At 36.1% G+C, this 24,087-nt stretch overlaps 2 gene segments (V, D, J or C); both read right to left on the bottom strand.

Moving 5' to 3' along the window:
• Window positions 1–24,087, bottom strand: part of LOC309544178 (immunoglobulin gamma-1 heavy chain-like) — a 764,436-nt gene that overhangs the window by 234,565 nt on the left and 505,784 nt on the right. The window contains exon 3 of the C gene segment in view: window positions 17,364–17,423.
• The window catches only part of LOC309544177 (immunoglobulin mu heavy chain-like), a 652,707-nt gene continuing 630,704 nt past the window's right edge, over window positions 2,085–24,087 (bottom strand). Inside the window, exons 3-7 of the C gene segment in view lie at window positions 17,849–17,898; window positions 5,844–6,152; window positions 4,614–4,941; window positions 3,520–3,836; window positions 2,085–2,659 (exon numbers count right to left, since the gene is read on the bottom strand).

Raw genomic sequence — 24,087 nt, 5'->3', positions numbered from 1 at the left:
TTAATTTCCTTTAGATTTACCTTCAACTATGCAGTAGAAGGGCCAGCCTGACTGCATACAAATTGAAAATATTTAGGTTTGACCTACTCTTATACAGTTTTGGTAAATTTAAAGGAAAGTTGTACAAGAAAGTTGTATAAAAGTTGTATAGTGTGTAGCCAGCTTTAGAAGCTGATTAGTTACTATGCACAGCTGCACCAGATTCTGTGTTTTAGTAAATCCCCTGCAGTGTGTCGAAGCAACTATTTTTAAAGTTAAATACATTTGTCTACGTGTGTATTTCTGCATGTGTCATCTTACAACTTAGTTTAGTTAGTTTCTTCAAATGAATAATTCATCTGGTCTTCAGCTTAGTTGCAATCAAATGTTTATAGCATTACCTATTTATATTTGTTTAGAGCCTTCGTTGGGTTATATTAACTTTTCCCTCTCTGTAGCACGGATGGTTTGTAACTAAAGTCTGTGCTTTAAAACAAGGTAATTCAAAAATGTAGCATGCCCATAAAACAGAGGATGTCAATTTCTAATAGCACAGAGGAGGTCACCTTCTGATAACACAGAGGAGGCCAACTTTTTATGTTGAGGGAGATGTCAGCAGCTTTTTTTCGCTTCAGTGAGAATTTCTTTACATTCATTTTTTTTTTTTTTTTTTAATAGTGTAAAGCCTGTTTTTTTATTTTTCCAAATAACAATATAATTTTTTGCTATTATTAGGGTTTCCTGTGTAGGATATATAATGTGCTATGCATATTGGGGCATTTGACTTAAAAATATACACCATGGGAAAGATCCAACAAAAATGTGTGTGGATTTTTCTTTGTCTTGAAACCTAATTATGCAACTCTTTCAACTGTCCTATTTACCTAGTGTATGTCTTCTACTTCTATCAATCAAGGAATATACAGTATTTTGATCACTATTATTCTGATTATTATAACAAAGGATTTTTTTTAATATTTTGAATTTTAATATATTTGTTGGCTTAATAGTCAATGGAATTATTATTATTACTATAATTATTTACAGGATATAGTGCCAGCAGTTGTTAAGCACTATAGAAAAATGTATATTTGGTATTGCCTTCTAAGCATTAACAATTTTTTTTAATTGATAGATTTCTAGTGAGAAAAAAGGACAAACAAACAGTGTTAAGCAGGACAAACACAAAAAAGCAGGGAATGGGTATCATTTTAAGTATTTGGTGGATATGGTTGTAAGCAGGGAATGGGTACAATTTTAGGTATTTGGTGGATATGGTTGCAATTATCTGCATATCTTAGTTGTGTAGATACATGTGAGCTTGCACATAATGCAGCCCAATGCATATTTAATTTTTTGAAAAAGAGTCTGGAACCTCAGATATTAATAAGCTGCATGCTGATTCTTCCTAAATCAGTAGATAAAAAAAAACAGCTCTATTTGTTAGCTGTTCTCCTATTTTAAAAAAAATGTATACATTACATTGTTTCCTGTTAACTGTTCTCCAGGTACAAGTTGAAGATAACTTTGGTCCATTGTGACCATAAACAGCATGTGTTTCAAACTTCTAGATAATGACAAGGTTTATTAATGTGTAATGTGTATTCATATATTGGTGCACCTCATTTTTCTGGTTCATGGGGCACTCTTAAGGTCAGCTAAGTACATGCAGACACCCCTGTCTGCATATATATATCCAACTGTAGTTGCACGCTTCATTTTTAGGACAGATTTGCTTTAAGGGAAGTTACAATTTATCCTTTGATTGTGTGAAGACCCAGAAAAAAATGAGTCGATGAACATGGCTGTAAACCATAATAAGCATTTCTGGCTTTTCATTTGTTGTAGCTGACTCTTGAAATCTGGTTATGATGGGTTAGTGCAATACATTATGTTTTTATATATATATATTTTATATATAAACTCTAAGTGTTGGCCATGAAGAACGAGCACAGCATATATTCTTGCATTATTTAACATAGTGTTGTCTGTGTGTGAGAAGTTAGAATCTAGGACAGCTAAGAAAGCAGCTTCAGCAACCATTGTTAGCTTCACTCTAACCATACAAGAACTAGACAGTGACACACGATACATGAAAACAAGCGTTTTATAAATTGATTTTTTTTATTTCTACTTTTCAGGATGCAGAAAGGGTTCATTAAAGTTAATGTACAAAAAGCAGACCAACAAACACCAAGATGACACTTCTCCTTCTTCCTCCTCCTCCTCATTTTACACATCACGCAGGGAAGAACAAAGGCAATGTTATCTGGTCATTGTTTAAAGGACTGTTAACAAGAATCAGACATAACAAGGGACACATTCACATTAGTTGGATTACCAGCGGTTTTGTCAATGGTCTTTTGGGTGGTGTGTAGTGGTAGTGATTCATGGCCAACTATGCAGCTGTATGATTTTCCATTGTTCCAATCTTGAACACTTGGAAGGGTTAATGTGCTTACGAGAAAGTAGGTTTTCTTGCTAGAAGAAGTGATCTCCTTTATAGGCCCTGTGGTTGCAACATTAGACAGCTCTACATTATCACTATCTATCCATTTGACAAATATGTCATCTGGGGCGAAGCCTTTAACCATACACGACAGAGTGGCAGTTTCCTTTTTAGACATTTCCTCTGGATGTGGTGGGTATAATAAAACTATTGGAGCTTTGGCATCTTCTCCTAGGAAACAAATAAAACATGTTGAAAAAACGCATACCTAACTTGTGAACATCAACTGAAACTGAATTAATGGCATGCTTTCATTGAGATGTAGAACATTGGGTAAAATGTATTAATAATGAGGAAATACGGTGCACCTGAGTAGAATATACAAGGTAGCACCACTTAATTGGAATAGTGGAGACTTAGGTGATTCTTGAGTATAAATATGGTTCACGCACATCATGACCATTCCTCTGTTTCAGGGAAAGAGGATGGATGATTTGTTAAAGAGAATGGATTGGAAACTTATAAAGTCACTTGCATGATGCACCAATATAAGTTATATTAAAGGCACACGAATGTGAGTTATATAAGAACACGAGATGTTTACAGTTAAAACTTTCTACTATTTACTACATATACTGTATGTAATGATCTGAATTTCAAATAAAGTATCTACAATTCAGACATATTCACTAATTCCTTAATCAGTCTACCTTCTTCAGCCTAATTTTGCTCCTGATTTGACTGCATAAATGGAAAGAGAACATAATCAGTATGTTTTAACCCATGAAAGGGTTTAGGCCATCATACAAAATAAGTAATGACTGCTTTAGTCCAATAGTGGCCTTATATCAACATTTCTAATCTCTGCTATAGGCTTTATTAAACCTTTTCCTTTAAAAGTGTAAAATTTGAAGGACAGCGAATTAATAAATTCATTAAATATTCGCTGGATTATCTTTTGAAGTATTAAACTGTACTTGAATAGAATGAACCTTTTTAAAAGTAGAAAATAGTAATCTGTAATGCAATTAGTGTGTAGATGTGCATTTAATAAAGATTAGGAATTTTTAAAATATGCACTAAACACATACCATTTGGTTTTTTAAGTATGACATTTTTAACACCGGGAAGATCAGGATGGCTCACGCTGCAACTAAAAGTCTTTGTTCTCCAGTCTTCAGGACAAACTGTAGCAATGGCCTTGGCAGTGTACTTCCGTGAAGAAATGTCATATTCTGGGTCTTCTATTTTGGTGTCGGTCATTTTTTCACCATTTTGGTACCAGGTGACCTCTAATCCATCTTTGTTTTCCATGTTTGAAATAATGCAGGTGAGTGGGGCAGTATTTTGGAAATAAATAGTTTCAAATGATGGAGCCACAACAGTCACTTTGATTTCACTACCTGGGCTTTCACATTCTAAACAAAAAAAGATAAAAAAAAATTAGAAGACCTTATCTGTGTGGCTAACTGTATTCGCACATTTTTCATTAACAAGAGTGAAAAAGTTGAGCAGTAAAGAATCATTAAAATGCATTTGAGTACTCGGACAGTAGGAAAATATCTGGCACTTATAGAACATTGCCCTAAATTTGATTTATCTGTGTTAGTTTTCATATAATGCTAAGGAGGCATTAAAGTTGTAGATATCACTGGATATCCACATAGAAACTATAGGAGAACATTGCTATCCATAACATTGCTTTAATTTCAAATATATTACAGCCAAGGGGTCACGGTATCTTTATTTTATACTACAGTTTGCAGGGACAAGTTTAGGATGAATGGTAACTTGTGCATAGTTTTAGTGCAGTGTCCTCCCGCTAGCTAGCAGTTGCCAGAGGCATGTTAATTGGAGTGAGACATTGCCTGCTGAAGAGGATAGAACATTCCCTAGTTACCTCCTTTACCTACAAATGCTCTTTCCCTTTCAAAATTCTATATATATATGATGAAACCACTGTGCCAGTGCTAGGTAATGTTGTGCAGTCCCTTTTTATAACTGTCTTCAGTTTTGCAGCTTGGAGCTTAAACATCAGGGTATGTACAACTTAGCTTAGTAAAATTGTTTTTAGTACTCAGTCATGTGCAAGGGAAATTTAAAAAAAAAATGCATTTTGCTGCATACATTAACATGCATTAGTTAACCATTAGGTTTTACTGAATCAGCTAGAATGTGAATGAACTTACCACCACATACAATCGATTTGCTCACATTCTTAATTTCGTGGAAGTCAGAGGCATCATGAGTTACTATACATGAGAATTTTATATCTTTATCCCAATCTTTTTTAGATACTACGATATAGGAAGTTATCATAAAACTTCCATTCCCATTGGAGACTGCTTCCTCTGTTACGGCTTCAAAATTCACTTCCGAATTCGTCTTCCATGACACTTGAATGTTTTTAGGATAAAACCCACTCGCAATACATACAATTGTGGCATTGCTGTTTAATTCTACATCGTCCTTGATGGGAGCATGAATGGTTACTGTTGGTTTCTTTCCTTCTACTAAAAAAAAAAAAGGAAAAAAAAGAGCAAGTTCAGTATCTCTGTTATATCTCATTAAATGATACAGATCAGTAACACAAATGACTATAATTACAAAAAAATATCATACAAATTAGGCACTGATCTACTCTAACTTCTTTGACCTTAGGAACAACATGTTCATATATACAGTAATTGAAGGTGGGATATATAAAAATCTTTGTTAAATTTGTAATATTATTCAATACTGTAATTGCATTATATTATACAATTTGATATCCTCTGCTTATTTATAGTCATAAAATATTATGCACAAGATGTTCAGAAAAAAAGGTGCTTCATAGTTAAACTGTTGCTATGAGATTGTAATGTAATCCATCTAAGGGTGTCTCCATTTCTCCTACATAGAGCTGAGCCACCCAACGACAGGAAGTGCGTTACTGGCCTAATCACAAGGTAAAAATAAATGAAAAAGCCTAAAAAAAACTAATGCAGCCACCACAATTAAGTGTTTGTGAGCTGCAATATTTAAAATTGTCATGTGTGGATTTTACACTTTAACTTTTAGCACAGAATTAATTATACTTTGGCCTTTACAGAGTAAAACTAATACAAAACTTGCAAAGTTAGCATGCCTCCCGTAAAAAGGAGGTGGGTTTGCTAAGCACTACCTAAGAGTTTGATCAGTAACTGGGATGCACTAGTTAGAAAGCCTAGGTAGTACGTGATAAGAATCACTAGCTGCAGTGAGCCCTTGCATACTTGCAGTTCATAAAGTGCTAGCAGTCTGCTGAATCTACTTTATTATTTTTGCGAAGCCTTTAAGCACTATTCAATAAACTTTAAGGTATCATTCTATCTGATAAAAAGGTAAAGATGTATTGTTGTTTTACTGTAATGCAATGGAAATGTAAGATTCTTACCTCTTGGCAACTGAACCAACACAGAATCGCTCTTGTCTAAATGCTTTGTAGTGCAGTAATAAGGATCGCTGTTCTGCCAGCCTTCAGTTGGCACTTTAACTTGGGAGCTTGCTGAATAGGTACCTCCAGATTGCAACACAGGATTGTATTTCTTGAAGCCAATGGAATAGTTACTGCTTTGCTGATCTGCCCAGCTGAAATCAATTGAGCCAGGAAGGAAATCTTTGGCCAGACAGCCAATAGTGGTGCTCTTTTCCTGTGACGTGCCGCAAGAAATAAGTGGAAAGAGAGTTGGGCCCTTCGATTCAGCTGAGAATAGAAGCAAAAGATGGAAGGAATGAGTACTGTGGATAGGAGCCAGAGTTTAGTACAAGTTAAAAGGGGAGATTTGAAAATATTTCAGTTTTGGGTCCAACTGAAATCTGTTAATACTAGATGGTTGCAGTTAGTGTTAAAAAGGGAGCTAAAGGTTTAGATTAAAGTTAGAATTAGGATGAGATTCATATTAGAATTAGATAACCTTTTTTCATACTTGTTTGAAATATCATGTATTTATATTAAAAAAATAATATATGTTGAAGAAATGTTACTTTTAGGATCTTAAACACTGCACCAGTTGAAATGCTGGAACCCCCAAAGCATGTGACTGGCTGAATGTGGCACATAATAAAATAATTTGACTTTTGCTATAGATAATTATAGATACTTGCTGTACTAAATATAATATTTAGGCATTTTGAAATATTACCCCCCCCTCAAAAAAGCACAATGAAAATACTTTTTTGATTTTACAATTATAAAATTCATGACATGTTGAGCATAAAACTTTCATAATTTTTATGTGCTGAGCAAACCTTAGTTGTTAAAAAAAAAAAAGAATGGCATAAGTCATGTATTTTGAACTTTAAGGTATAGTTTTCAGTAAGGACTGGCATATGCTGTAATTTGGCATAAACATTCATTCATCTTTCCGGTAATGCTATTAAAAGCTGGTATATTTTTGGTTAACTTTAGATACTGCACACTTATTAAATTATACTTTAAAAAAATGACAGTTCTTGTTAACAATCATCTTTCTTTAGTTATACATTGACATTTTATTGTTTTTTTCTGGTTAGTTGGAGAACATACCCTACTTGCAAATCCAAAAATGTCTGTTGTCACAAGTGGGGTATGCTAACAGATGAGACTACACGATGCCTAGTAAAAGTAATGCCAAAATGTGCTAATAATAATAGTAATACAAAGTCTCATTCTGGAAAGCTGTTAATTTTATAATGCAGCACTACTGACATAAAGCCAAACATACTTATCTGCATATAGGATTGTAGCACAATAGCATGTGCTACTGTATTTTTATTTTATTTTTTTAGAAATGGAAATTATTTTGACAGAATTATAGCCAATGTGTATATTGCACTCCCTCTACTTTATTTGATGTATATAAGCCTAGCAGTAGCTAGAGCTGATTTACCAAAAATGAATAGAATATTCACTTAGTTTAGTGAATTAGGTGAAGCTGTGCTCACTTTGAATAACCAGTCATGTGCAGGAAAATTAAAAAAAAAATCTGGACTTGTCTTGGATGACTAAAGTTAACAAACCAATATTTTATTAACCAAATTAAGCATTCACTTTGCCAAGTAAACATTCTTTGCTTCTTTAATGAATCAAGCTATCTTTGTTCATGTATAGCACATTATATCCATGCATACTGCCACAATGCAGAACTGTTTTTCTTCATTCCTTATACTTTTTGTGTATGTCAGACAGATACAGGCTCTGCATTTTATATAATTTTGTAAGTTTTTAAATGATGTATTTTTTTTTTAATACTGTGCTTATAATTCCTATTCCTATGATCCTATTCAGGGTTTCAGCACTATGCTACTGGACAGCTCACTGATGACGTATATCTTACAAACTACAAATACTTCTTTTTCTTCAAACTATGAACTGTTTAGTGCTATAGTAGTGGTTGGCAAATGTATATTGTATAATGCTTTGAAACTCTATCAAACAACATTGTAAGATATATGAGCACTTAGAATGCACAATGATGTTGTACTTGAAAACATTATATACATTTCATACAGTAATTTCACTCTGCGAAGAATGGAGAGCAGGCACACTAACTAGATCATTTAACAGATAATAGGTTAAACTCAATACAAATTACCGTTAGTTCATTGATATTTTTATTGATATCGATATTCGTATCTGTTCGGCTTTAGGCTCAGATATAAAATTCTTAGCCCAAAGCAGAACAGATAACAATCGGTACTAGTCTGTATCTTCCCCATTTATACAATGGCTACCTAACCCACTGGAACAATATGCTTAGGTTATATACTCTCAGTTTATTTCTATCATATCCGCTCACTGTTATCAAATATATTTTGACTTGTCTGTTGTTAGTTCAGGTTAGTGGTAAAGCACTCTGTAAACTTTCTGATGAGCTAGCACTCTATTTCTTGGTCAATGAGCTATGCAATACCTGTATTACAATTACAGGGCCTTTAAAGGCTTTTGCATCAGAACTGCTTCTCTCCCTATACACATCTATGGGAATGCAAAAGAAGTTTGAAGCACATCAAATGCAGATGAACAGGAGGTCAAATGTAATTCCAATGTGCCTAGCATTTAATTCTAAATAATTTTAGAAGTATTTCATACTGAAGTGAAAAACAAGCTGTGTTTGTCCCTCAACACAGGTCCTATTGCAGTGGTCCTCAACTCCGGTCCTCAGGACCCACTAACAGGCCAGGTTTGCAAGATAACTAAATTACATCACAGGTGATATCATTTGCTGCTCAGTGATTGCAGTATTCTAGTCTGCATCTCCCCAAGGTAATACTTAAAATCTGGCCTGTTAGTGGGCCCTGAGGACCAAGGTTTTGGACCACTGCCCTAATGGATCTAGCAAGCATTTGTTCTTACCTGTGCAAATCTCTACGCTATGCTCAGCTACTTTTTTTTCCATATCAACGTGAGCTTCAAAGTGCAAGTTGGCAAGTTTCACTGCTACCTGAGAGGTTTATAGCCCATTCTGCTTTCCTAGAAGCTGATGATTCTAATCTCTGACTTCTGCTTTATTTATTTTGTCCTATCTCCACTGTATATTACACACTGATATGTAAAATAACAACCATACTTTCTTTAGATGAGTTGTGAGAGATCTGTAATGCTATCTGTTTGCTTTATAGCTACCTGTGTACATTAGTTTTTGTATGCATTATATATGCCCTTTTTGTTTAAGTACCTAAATGACCAGATATTATGTACTTTTCCTGAGTAACTGCTCCAAACTATGGAATGGAATACCTTCTCCAACTAAGCTGTATAGAACTTACCCTACGTTCTACTAGTGTCAGCAGTACCTGTACTTTCCTTCAGTGAGCTGTGTCTTAAATATTTTATATTCTGAACTTTACTTTGAGTCTACAGAACTTGCCAAAAGCTGTCCAGAACAGCACATATACCCTCAGGTATGGTGTATACATCCTTTGTTGTGCGGTACAGTAACATTAGCATTACATTCTCCTACCTACAGAGCAACTCCACCAAAAACAGATTTATTGGTTTTAGTTGGCGTGGACCACAGCTTGATCACCCCTTTGGATCTTCCTTGCTGTTTCAGAAAGAAGATCTCACCTTACAGTGGCATAGCTATGGCACCAGTCCAAGTGAGATTTTCCTGCCAGGGTTGTGCAAAGGAAAAAAATAAAGGAAAAGATCCAACGAGGATATGATATGCCCCATTGAGCCCAACAAAAAAAACTAGAGAAAGCAGTTTTAGATGGGAAAAAAATATATTCTATAACAACTAGCATTATTTTTGTCGGGATGAGGAATATCTGCTATGTTTATGTTAAATGCACTGCTTTTTTGCTGTATACAGTACCCCCTATACCTTTATTTGCACTGTCCCATACAGGCTTTCATTCTTGTTTTGCTGATCTACCTTGAACTATATACAATGCGTGTTACACAGTTAGTTTTATGGTACATAACCTAGTTTAGGTTGGGTCTATAGTACATTCTACATTGACTGCTGAGCAATACATTAACATTACCATGAATTACTAAATATAGTATTACGTGTAGTAGCTGCTCTATCCTCTGTGTGATATAGGATTTGTACTACATGATTCCTAGTGTAGTTAGTATTTGCTACGCTTTTAATTAATACATTACAGCTTGTGGCTTAACTCTATCTATACTAGCTATACCACAGTTCTAATCTATATTAGATTGTCTTCTATTGTATACATGGCCTGCTAATACAATGGTTATTTAGGCAGTTATGCAGTAATTTACCTGCTATACTGAAAATACCTGCTGAGCTGCACCTTACCTCCTCTACCTTCTACTGTACTCATTTATTTTATAAAAAGGTTTATACACCACATGCCTTTCCTCCAGCTGACCCGTGTATGCTACACATTTCTATTGTGCTGTACATTACATTCACTGCTCTGTTATCTGCTGTGCTGGATGGTACCTGCACTGTTTCATGCTGTATCAAGCCCTGCTCTGCCATTAAATGCATTGTATAGTACATATTATTCCATATGCAGTTCTGTCCTGTACATGCTGTCATATATAGTAAGTGCAGCACTATCTAAAGCCTATAGCACTTACTATGCTGTTAGTTGTACAGTACATGCTATAGATATTATATCAGTTATGCTGTACAGTTAATGCTATGTTGCCTGCCGTACTATGTTTTGTCCTGTACACTTTTTGCACTACATTCTAGTGAATACAAGGCTTTTACAAGTATAGAATAGTACATGCTATGCTGTCTGCTGTGCTGTACAAAAGCGTTATGCCATCCTCTGTGCTGTATGCTACTTATATCACTTTCTAATATATACAATACCTGCTATGCAATATGCTATATGGTACAGTACATGTGATAGTGTTTAAATATGCCGTCACTTGTGCTATAGGTACCTGCACCATGTTCTGCTGTACTCAGCACCTGCTGTAGTACCTGTGCTATACTCTCTCTGTATACAGCTCCTACTGTACCATTCCTTGTAGGGTACAGAGCATGCTGTACTGTATAGTAAAGGTTGTATACTGTTTGCTTTGGCGTCTGCTTGGTCCTACAATAATTGCACTCCATACCACTGTAAATGGCATCTGCTTTGCCGTTTGCCATGGTATAGAATATGCTACATGTTACTCCTAACCTGTGCTTTACAATATATGCTGTATACCTTGCTGTGCTGTAAACTACATGAACTACCTGCTGGTGAATACAGAACCTGGTATAGCACGTGCTATTCTGTCTCCTGTGCTGCACAGTAGCTTTTCTTTCATTTTCTGTGTTGTATACTATTTGTATCACTTTCTGAAGGATACCCTGCTGTGCCATTTACTATTACAGCATATGCTATACAATTTAGCTATGCTATCAATAGTGTTATAAGTACCTGCACACCATCTCCTGACCTTTTCAGCTTTCTGACTGGCTATACACTACCACACAATAAACATTTCAGTTGTGCTATACTATATATGCTTTTCTGTATAGTACCTGTGCTATGCTCTCCTGTAGACAGTGTCTACAGTACCAATAATTATGGGATACAGAACATGCTGTACTGTACGATGTATACTGTATACTGTACATCACTCCACTGGCTTCTGCTGTACACAGAACTTGCTGCGGTACTGTGTATGCTTCAGCATCTGCTTGACCCTACAATAACATCACCCCATTTCACTGTAACTGGCATCTGCTTTGCTATTAACTGGTTTAGAACATGCTAAACATTACTCCTAAGCTGTGCTGAACAATGCATGGCGTGTTACTTGCTGTGGTGTACACTACATGCACTATATGCTGGTGAATACAGAACCTGGTATAGCGTTACTTGCATAGTATAGTACATGCTATGCTGTCTGCTGTGCTGTACAGTAGCTGCTAAGCCATTTTTCTGGGCTGTAACCTTCTTGTATACCTGCTATGCCCTTAACTAGTACAGCATATGCTATATAATTTAGCTTTGCTGACATTCGTGTTGTAAGTACCTGTACCATCTTCCCATATTTTCAGCTTTGTGATTGGATTTACACTACCACACAATAAACATCTCAGTTGTGCTATACTATATATGCTTTGCTATGAACTGTGCTGTATAGTACCTGTGCTATACTCTCCTGTATACAGTGATCACTGTACCATTCATTTTGGGGTACAGCACATGCTGTACTGTACAGTGCATGTTGTGTACTGTACAGCACCCGCACTGGCTTCTGCTGTATACAGCAGTTGCTATAACATTTGTACATGATAGACAGCAGTACTAGATATGCTTTGGCGTCTGTTTGGCGCTACAATAACCTCACTCGATACCACTGTAAATGGCATCTGCTTTGCCATTAGCCGGTGTAGAACATGCTAAACATTACTCCTAAGCTGTGCTGAACAATGCATGGTGTGTTACTTGCTGTGCTGTACACTACATAGCTGGTGAATACAGAACCTGATATTGCGTTACATGCATGGTATAGTACATGCTATGCTGTCTGCTGTGCTGTACACTACATGCACTACCTGCTAGTGAATACAGAACCTAGTATTGCGTTGCTTGCATGGTATAATACATGCTATGCTGCCTGCTGCACTGTACACTACATGCACTACCTGCTAGTGAATACAGAACCTGTTATTGCGTTGCTGGCATGGTATAATACATGCTATGCTGCCTGCTGCACTGTACACTACATGCACTATCTGCTAGTGAATACAGAACCTGTTATTGCGTTGCTGGCATGGTATAATACATGCTATGCTGTCTGCTGTGCTGTACACTACATGCACTACCTGCTAGTGAATACAGAACCTGGTATTGCATTACTTGCATGGTATAATACATGCTATGCTGTCTGCTGTGCTGTACACTACATGCACTACCTGCTAGTGAATACAGAACCTGGTATTGCATCACTTGCATGGTATAATACATGCTATGCTGTCTGCTGTGCTGTACACTACATGCACTACCTGTTGGTGAATACAGAACCTGGTATTGCATTACTTGCATGGTATAATACATGTTGTGCTGTACAGTAGCTGCTAAGCCATTTTTCTGGGCTATAACCTTGCTGTGCTGTACACTACATGCTGGTGAACACAGAACCTGATATTTCGTTACTTGTATAGTATAGCACATGCTGTGCTATCTGCTGTGCTGTACAGTATTTGCTAAGCCGTTTTTCTGTGCTGTATACTATTTGTATCACTTTCTAAAGTCTACAGCACCTGCTGTGCTTTTTACTGGTACAGTATATGCTATGCAATTTAGCTATGCTGTCATCAGCGTTAGTAGTACCTGCACCATCCATCATCTGCTTTATACAGCACCTGCTTTGTCAATGGCTGTACATTACCACACAATAAACATTTCAGTTGTGTTGTACTATATATTCTTTTGCTGTATACTGTACAATATCTGTGCTAATCTCTCCTGTATACAACACCTGCTATAACAATATTTTCAGAACATGCTGCATGCTGTGCAGCACTTGCACTGGCTTTTGCTGTATTCAGCACTTGCTATAACAGTTGTATGTTACAGTACATGCTATGCATTTCAGGCAGGTGACACCATGTATGCCATGCTGCTTGCTATGTTCTACACTACAATAGCTATACTTCCTTATAGGATATGCAACAACCAGATATGCCATTAGCTTTATGGTACAGCGCATACTACACATTTCAACTAAGCTGTGAAATATGGTATGATTTTGGTTGTGCTGGACAGCATCAAATGTACCTTTTACTGTATGCAGCCCTTGCTATGCCATTAGCTACAGTTAATGTTATCCTTTCCAAATTACACAGTATAGTATATGCGGTTCTGACTGCTGTGCTGTGCCCTCTGCTGTTCTGTACAGTAAATGCATTAATCTTCACTGCAAATGGTACCTACTATGCCATCGCTTGCAAGGTACAATACATACCCAACAATTTACTTATGCCTTATAATAGTTTATATTCCATTTTCTGTGCTGTACAGTACCTAAACCACCACCTGCTGTATGCGCTGCTTTCTTCACCTTCAGCTGTATGGTACAGTACACCTATACAAGGCAGCGGTGCTGTGCAATCTAAGCTATACTGTCAGCAGTTCTGTCTCTGCTTTAGCTGTACAATATATTCTATACAATTCAGCTAAGCTGTTAATGTTGTCTGTGAGTGGTAAACTCTCCATATCATACCTTTAGTTAAGCTGTTGCCTTATGATACCTGATAAGCTTATTGCAAAGCTAATTGCTACTTCTGTGACCTATGCTAAGCTTAAGGCACCTGCTGTGCTATCCGTTAAACTGTATATCCCAGGCAAAATAATTCCTGTAAAATATTTGGTGCTATACAGACCTGGGTACAGAATAACCCAGGATACTAGTAGGTAGCTTACAAGTAACCCTTGTTTTTGCATAGTAAATAAAAATGATCTGCCAGACACTGCACAGTTGTTACAGTCAGCTAAAATTGACATTGTAATCTACTATCAAAGCAAACTATAGCTGCAGCCTGCTTACATCTGCAATGAGCCTGATACAAATAGTTCTATGTAAAACTATACACTAAACTAAAAGCACAACAAAATACAAATGATACCATTGCAATTAATATTACACATTTATATTATTTAAACTAAAACAATTCGTTTTCTGATGCATAATAATTAGTACTAATCCATATAATAATATGATGCCAAATGAACATTAAATAAGAGATAAGAGTAAATCCCTTACCTGTTCCCGGTTCCTTTGCCTTAAAACCACAGGGTTAGGTTCCGCTTAACAACTTAACAAGCAAATGATAACTAAATATATATATATATATATATATATATACATACATATATATATATATATATATATATATATATATATATATATATATATATATATATATATATATATATATATATATATATTGTATATATGTATATATATATATATATATTCTTTTTTTTAAGGAAATAATTCAAAAGTAGGATTTAGCAATATAATTTAAATGGAGAAACCAGTAAAACACATTACAGTATACTAGTCATGTCTGGATTTGTGCCATGTATATATATATATATATGTATATATACATATATATGCATCTATATATTACATGTTTTATATATAATGTAATATAATAATATACATATATATATAATGTAATATAATAGTATATATATATATGCATATATATGTATATATATATATATATATATATATATATATATATTACATGTTTTATATATAATGTAATATAATAATATACATATATATATAATGTAATATAATAGTATATATATATATATATATATATATATATATGTGTGTATATATATATATATATATATATATATATATATATAATGAATTATAACAATTATAATAATATATACACATATTTTAATCAAAGTCATTGATAACCTTGTACTACTAATTTTAATACAGAATTATTTCAAAATAACTTCACTAAAGGCTTGAAATACTAGTATCTAAAAATATATTTTGTGGTAAAACTGTTTTTTTTGGCCCTGGACACCTGTGACCACTGAGTCATCAGTGTGTAACTTTCAGTTCTAAATTTAGAGATACTGAAATCTCTAATAGCGCACAGCTGTCAGTTTCAGTTACCGCCCAGTGCACCTGATGGTTTCACTTCTCTATGGAACAGAAACCAAGAATTGCTAGAACGGCAACAGGGTTTAACAAATAAAACATTTTTTTGTACATTATTTTTATAGTAATTATTTTTCACATTATCCTTCTTTAATGAATCTTAGGTTTTATTACTAAGATATTTGAGTTGTTCTACAAAACTTTTCTGGATCCTGGTAATATATTTTAATAGTAATGTTTGATGTCAACTGATAATATTAATAAAATTATGAAATACATTAAAAGGTATTATTATTATTATTATTATTGCTAGTATTAGTATTATCATTATTATTCTACCAAGTTATTATTAATAATTATAATACTAATAAGTATAATAATAATAATAATATGTGTCTACAGGTGACTCATTAATTTATGTATTATATCATTAGAATAACTAAAATTTTGCCTTTGAAAAAAAAATATATATTTTAACATAATGAAATCTGTTCATTGTTTTTTTTTTTTTAATTCAATTTAATTACATATGGGATATATGGAACAAGTTATTCCATGATTCTGTTCTAAGCAAAAATAACTAAAATGTCTTTGTATTTCACAAGAAACATGAGTAAAATTACTTGCAATATATTCATATTTTAAATCTGTCCCATAGTAAGTAGTATTTATAATAAGAAATCTCCAAGTTAAGTATATAAAAGGGAAGGACATTTTTATATCCTATTTAGATATCTATTTTTTTTTCTATCAAAAATTACAGCAAAAACGTACCCACTGTGACTGTAACAAATGTTTTTTTATCCAATATTATAAACAAAATAATTACATTTATATAGCATGATAATTAAGAGTATACAAAATAAAAAAAAAAACATAATTTTGTAGATAAATTGGGATAATTGTTTCTGAAAAAAATCTAATTTATGTTTTTTCTTTACTGGTTATGCCATAGATAATAATACATTTGGTGTCAGTCACAAGTGTCATGAATATAATTGTAACATTTTATACTACCAAAAAGAGAACACAAAATGTTAAGAAAAGAGAGGAACATTATCTAATTTGAAGTCACTAATGTCCCTAGTCATATTTGTTCAAACTATATGGCCAGTTTTTTTTTTTTTTTTCATAATTTTTCATTAAATACTGCCAATTTAACACTAAGTATGCTATTTCAAATAATGGTCTTTCTTACCTGCCGTTACAGTGAGTGCGGTGCCTGGTCCCCACACATCCATAGCGTAGTAACACATTACTTAATTCCTGACCTCATACTATACAAAATTTCAATTATTAAAATGACCCTCTACAGTATTTTATTATATTGTGCCAAAAGCAAGTTAATCACATATGGGACATATTGATATCCAAGTTAGGTATATAAAAGGGAAGGGGAGTTTTTTATCCTATTTAGATATCTATTTTTTTTCTATCTAAGATTAAAGCAAAAACTTACCCACTGTAACTGTACCAAATGTTTTTTTTGTATCCAATGTAATAAACAAAATAATGACATTTATATAGAATGGTAATTAAGAGTATAAAAAAAAACATAATTTTGTAGATAAATTAGGATAATTGTTTCTGAAAAAAAAAATCTACTTTATGTTTTTTCTTTACTGGTTTTACCATAGATAATAATACATTTGGTGTCAGTCACAAGTGTCATAAATATATTTGTAACATTTTATACTAACAAAAGAGAACACAAAAAGTTAGGAAAAGAGAGGAACATTATCCAATTTACAGTCACTGTCCCTAGTTCTATTTGTTCAAACTATATGGCCGGTTTTTACATTATTTTTCATTAAATAATGCCAACTTAACACTAAGTATGATATTTCAAATAATGGTCTTTCTTACCTGCCGTTACAGTGAGTGCGGTGCCTGGTCCCCACACATCCATAGCGTTGTAACACATTACTTAATTCCTGACCTCATACTATACAAAATTCCACTAATTAAAATGGCCCACTACAATATTCTAGTATATTGTGCCAAGTACAAAGAAAGAATTTCCGCACTTATTTTCTAATCATATTTCATAAATTCAATTCATAAAGGTTGTCTCTGTACTTTAAAAACATGTGGTCCTGTTATTCAGATAAAGCTAAATGTTCTAAAGACTGTAATGATATAAATTTAAACCAAATTTGCCAAATAACTTGTCCCACTTAACTGCACAATAGAGAATTATGCCGTTTGTGACTAGTTTTTACACAGGAGATAGATACATTAGAGAATCAAATACTATACCCGATAATGCATTTTGTCACTTAGTGGAAAACTTTACATTATTTTAACAATCCTTGAAAATAAATCATAAAGACATAAAATTGAGCAGTTACCTGATGTGACGGTGAGCTGTGTCCCAGGTCCCCAGATATCAAAAGCCCAGCTCACTGTGTGACCTTAAGACCTACTATCATTACAAAAACTCCCCAAGACTCCCTAAGTAATACTTTTTTATAATACTGAGTTAGAGGTGTGTGGAAAACACAATATCAAGTCTTTTTAGAAATCTCGGGGAATTAATGTCTCAACTGATAGTGAGCAGTTGAATTGCAACAAAACCAAGACAGGTCGGTTCACAGTGAAAATCAACATTTCATTTTGGAAAAATGACAGATAAAGTTATTTTACAGTTTGAGAGAAGAGGTAAGAGAAAAGGTGAATTTTGCTTACCTGATGTCACTGTGACAAGGGTCCCTGGTCCCCATATGTCGAAGTAATCACAGTGAGTCAGTTAGCTGTCACTTGCTGTCAAATACTATTAGTGGTAACCCACAACTAAATGTAGAGAGGTTTTCAATGTAGGGTTATACATTGGTTCTGCCTCATATGTTCTCCCACATAACTCTTCTAACCACAGCCTTTTGTCAATTATAAATGTAGTTTCTTGAGATGTCAGCCGATACTGTTCTCAAGAAAATTGCACTTATCTGTCTTAAATAAATGAATTCCTGAACATATACTATATAAATATAATATATATAATTATTGACCTTATATCAAACATAGGGGCAATATTGTATCAACCTAAGCCCTTAAATTATGGAAGTGACAGTTTAAGCTAATATTAAAGAAACACAGCAAAGTACACAAGTAAACAGTAGTACGAGGACAGAAAAATGAGAAGGAAATAAAAAACTTACCTGCTGTAACTGTGACAAAGGTCCCAGGTCCCCACACATCGAAGTAAGCATAGCTCACACAGTTTAAAATGATATTATCCACAGAACAAAAACCATGCAATGTTAGGGGATAACTCCTTTTGACATTCTAAACAATGTACAAGAAATGATTGACTTACCTATTGTGACTGTCATATGCTGTATGTGCCAGAAATAGAAAAATAGCACCTAACCAAAAGGTCATTACCAAACAAAAACATAAAGACATGTAAAATACAAAGGCTCCTGGGATTTTCAAGGAGGTCAACAGACATTTCATTGCACATAGTATGTTTTAAATCAATCCTTTATTACAAATAACAGTAGAAAAAGATTAAAAACCAGAAGTTGCACCAACACAAAGCATACACATTAAAAATATTACCTCTTGATATATGAATGTCATGTTTCAAACAAAGTTTGTGATTAATGAGTTAACATCCAAGAAAAGAAAATGTAGAGCCTCTTATTCTCAAAGCATTTCTGGAAACATAGTTCACTTCACCAGGAGCATTTCTTGGCTCTGAGGAAGGGGGTTCGCCCTCGGAAACACATCAGCCTAAGCCACAGCAGCTTCGTGCGGTTTGCCTCACGCCGTCCAGCATTACGCAGTGCCTGGCTGCCTTGTAGACATCTTAATTTATTCATAGATGTGTTGAGATGTGTGTATTATCACACCTGTTTTGTGAGTACATTTTATGCATTTTTCAATTTTAATAAATGTTTTTAGTGGTAATGCACTAGGTCGGTGCGCCCCTCTTTTTGTTCTCTTTCTTTAATTTTTGAAAAGAGCAGCCTGGATCCTCCTCTTCTCGGGTCCCACGCTGGCACTCCTGGCTCCTCCTTCCTGCCAGGTGCCCCCACAGCAAGCAGCTTACTCTGGGGGAACCTAAGCAGGAGCGCCCCGGGGCCGTGGCTCTTTGTGTCCATTTACACAAGGAGCCGTCGCTTGACCCCGCCACCACCTGTCTCCTGATTGGATCACTGGCTGTGGTTGACCCCACAGCAAGCTGACCCCAGGAGTGCAGGAACCCAGAGAGGCAAAGCTCTTGCAGACATCACTGGATCGAGATAGGGCTCAGGTAAGTATTAGGGAGGGCTGGAGGAACTGCTGAAGCCAGAAGGTGTTTTTCCTTCATGCATAGAATGCATAAAGGTAAAAAAAACTTGTGCCTTTACAACCATTTTAAAGTGATTGTAAAGTCTCTCCTTTTTTTTTTTTTTTTAAATAGCAAACATGTTATACTTACCTGCTCTGTGCAGTTGGTTTTGCATAGAGTGGCCCCAATCCTCCACTTCTGGGGTCCCGCTTCTGTGCTCCTGGCCCCTTCCTCCTGTTGAGTCCCCCACAGCAAGCAGCTTGCTATGGGGGAATCTGAGCTGAGTCACAGCTCCCTGTGTCCATTCAGACAAGGAGCCGTGACCCAGTCCCACCCCCTCTCTCTCCTGATTGGCTGACTGACTTTGATTGACAGCAGTGAGAGCCAATAGCACCACGCTGCTGTCTCAGCCTAAAAGGAGGGAAGTCCCAGGCAGCTGAGAAACTCCTGTAACATCATTGGATGGGCTCAGGTAAGTATTAGGGGGCTGCTGCACACAAAAGTTTTTTTTTTATCTTAATGCATAGAATGCATTAAGATAAAAAAGCCTTCTGCCTTTACAATCCCTTAAGGGAATATTTTTAATGTGTATGCTTTGTGTTGGTGCACCTTCTGGTTTTTAGTCTTTTTCTACTGTTGTCTGTTATAAAGGATTGAATTTAAAATATACCATGTAAAATTAAATGTATGTTGACCTCCTTTAAAATCCCAGAGGCCTTTGTATTTTAGACTTTTTTTACATGTCATATATGTGCCATCTCCCCACAATGCAGCATTATGCTTCTTCTGTTGTTAAGTATAGGTGAGAGAAGTTATCAGGTAAGTGGACGTCACATAATGTGTGCTGAGAGAAGTCTGACTGTGTCGGGAGATGCACAGGCACAGGCCTAAACACTGGAAAATGGTGAGCTGCACAGAGTAGGTGAGTGAGGAGAGCTAGGAATGGCAGGATCAACATGGTATTGTGTGGGTCAGGTAGTAAATCCCATTCCTAACACAGGGCACCTTAATTTATGGTCCTTCTAGTTGTTACTGTGTGACAGGTGTGGAATGTGTGTGACTTTCTAGTATTGTGGCAATATACAAATGTTTAAAGTAGAACTTCAGCCAACAACTTTCTTCCATGCACACACGGGAGTTTCCTGTGCATGCCGAAAGTACAAATATTGGTGCTGTTTGAACATACATAGGATATCCCCTGAGTGCGCAGATATGCCACAGATTGCTGCCAGGTCCTGAAGACCTGACAGAGCTATTTTACATCTGTGCATATGCCAGAAAGCAAAGATGGCATGTGGGGGAGGAAGGGCAGGACAACAAATTCAGGAGACTGAAGCTCCTCTTTAACCACTTAAGCCCCAGGCCTATTTTTGACACTTTTTGTTTGCAAGTTAAAATCAGTTTTTAATTTTTGCTAGAAAATTACTTAGAACCCCCAAACATTATATATATATATATATATATATATATATATATATATATATATATTTTTAGCAAAGACTCTGGAGAATAAAATGGCGGTCATTGCAATATTTTTTGTCACGCGATATTTGCGCAGCTGTCTTTCATTTAATTCGTGGCTCGACTTCCATATACGTGACAGCAATATGCAGTGACAGGTACTGTTTATGGAGGGATCGAGGGTCTAAAAGACTCTAGACCCCTCCACTGCACTTCCATGTATTCAAAATGCCAAAAACTGCATTTTTGAATACACTCACTTTTTTAATCTGCCGCCATGGCCGCTGCCTCCGTGGTAACGTCATCGGAGACCCAATCGAAGCCGCATCCGACTTATATCGGGATTTCATCCAGCCGGCGGACTCTTGGTGGGACGGGAGACCCGGACAAAGCTGTGGAAGGCGGCGGGAGGGGGGGACGTCTCCTCCCGCTCGCCGGGGTAACAATCGAGCGGCTCCCGAGCCGCATCGGTCGTTAACGCCGGAAAGCTGACCGCCGGCTCTAAACAATGGTACTGGGATGATGCCTCTAGCTAGAGGCGTCATCCGGGTATAACCACGCAAAGTCAGCCGACGTACGGATACGTCACTTTGCAGTAAGTGGTTAAGCATGGTTTTCTTGCTAATATGGGGTTTCTATTCCTATGTTTATCAGGAACTTCCCCCATATTAAAAATGTCCTCTCTATTGAGGGCTGGTTCACACCACATGCAGTCCAGGGCATGTTTTCTGCATCAAAAATGCATGGTAGGTTACATGGATTCCAATTGCCTAGTTATTCCCTTTGCAGTGTGCTCCAGTACAGTCAACAAAAGTAGAAGATGCTGCATTTTTTCTTCATGGAACTTGACTGGAACATTGCAAAACGCATCAAAAACGCACCGAAATGCACATGTCCCTAATTACCCCCCTTGACACTAGTGTGACTTCTAATGCGACTTGAGTCACATTACATAATTTGAACTTACATAACAAGGGAAAGCACATTGTTTTAAATATAAAGTAAATAACCGCGCTAAGCCAAAGAAAAAGCAGCAGCTGTAGTGGGAGTCACTAAGTAGAAGATGTAAAGGGAGAGCTGCGCTAAATTGATGGAAAACCAGAGTCACCCAGTATGAACAAAATAAGGTAAACCCACAATAACAGATGGTACTATGTCAAATAAATTCTCCTGCAACACAGACACATGTATGTCACAAATTGTCAGCAGGCATAAATACAGATGTGAGAAATAGTCCATCAAAAAAGTCCATAAGGTTGAATAGGTGTCCAGTGAAAAGGATGAAACCACACACCACTTTCAACGTGTCTAATTCCACAGGTGCCACATGCAAAGAGCTCAAGATCTGCTTACCAGATGTGAGAAATACGACGCGACCCGGAAGTCGGGCGGCATTAGACTATTACAAGCGCTTGTTCTTATATACAATGTAAGTGTTTCTTTTAACCTATGTTTAATAAACTTGTGTGGACGTACTACGCTATCGTACCCTTCTTTTTTTTTTGGAACGTGGAACACCGAGAGGCTCCTATTTCAGCTCGGGGTCATCCGCCCAAGAATAGTGGTATTACGCTATACATGGTCGATTTTGGTTGGCCCATTTGTGGACATGTGTGTTATGCTCATAATCCTATGAGCTCTGGTAAGCAGATCTTGAGCTCTTTGCATGTGGCACCTGTGGAATTAGACACGTTGAAAGTGGTGTGTGGTTTCATCCTTTTCACTGGACACCTATTCAACCTTATGGACTTTTTTGATGGACTATTTCTCACATCTGTATTTATGCCTGCTGACAATTTGTGACATACATGTGTCTGTGTTGCAGGAGAATTTATTTGACATAGTACCATCTGTTATTGTGGGTTTACCTTATTTTGTTCATACTGGGTGACTCTGGTTTTCCATCAATTTAGCGCAGCTCTCCCTTTACATTGTTTTAAATGGTGCCCTGCGATTTTATCCCCATAGACTTCTACGTTAACTTACAGAAGTCACATCAGCAGAATCAATTCCTATGCCACTTTGGTACGTGTTTTATTTATTTATTTTTTTTACCTTCACCTTTCTTCCCAGGTCATCCTAGCTATCTAATAACTCCTCTCCCAAACACATTCTATTCACACCCGAGCGTGGCTGAAACACATGTTCCCACTCGTGGTTTCACATGGCAGCATGCGTCGTGCATTGGGTCGTCCTACATGTGACAAATGCCCCAAAGTAGCTTAAGAACCTTTTTGGTTGTGGAGCATTGTGTGTTTTTTCATTGCGTGATTGTAGCTCGTTTTGTTGCTTGACAATCATGCGGCAACACACGTGACTGCTAACCACATTGGTCTTCATGCTATTCTAAACGTGAGGCAACATGCACAGAAAATGTGTCCTTTGTTGTGCTTTTTGGAAACACACTGAAAACCCCCAGTATAGCAATGCAAGTGTGATGCGGATTTGCAGTGCCTTTCTGAAATGCAAAGCAAAGCACACATTTTCTGTGCAGTATGCCAAACATTTGAAATTGGGCTAATAAAAATGAAGCCCCAATAATGTTTAGCACAGTCTCTTGTTTTGCTGCTCGTTTATGGGTCAATGTGTACTGTGTGAATGAATGTGCCACCTATCAGTGCCCATTACTGCCAATTAGTGCCACTCATCAGTGCCCATCCATGCCCCCTATCAGTGCAGCCTCATCAGCTCTAATTAGTGCAACCTGTCAATGCCCATCAGTGCAGTCTATCAGTGCCCATCAATACAGCCTCATCAGTGCACATTAGTGAAGAAGAAAAATTACCTATTTGCTAAATTTTATAACAGAAACTAAGAGACTTTTTTTGTCAAAATTTTCTGTCTTTTTCCATT

Source organism: Pelophylax lessonae, assembly GCF_965119305.1.
Source record: "Pelophylax lessonae genome assembly, chromosome: 1".
Lineage (NCBI taxonomy): Eukaryota > Metazoa > Chordata > Amphibia > Anura > Ranidae > Pelophylax > Pelophylax lessonae.
This window is presented reverse-complemented; position numbering and strand designations above follow the sequence as displayed.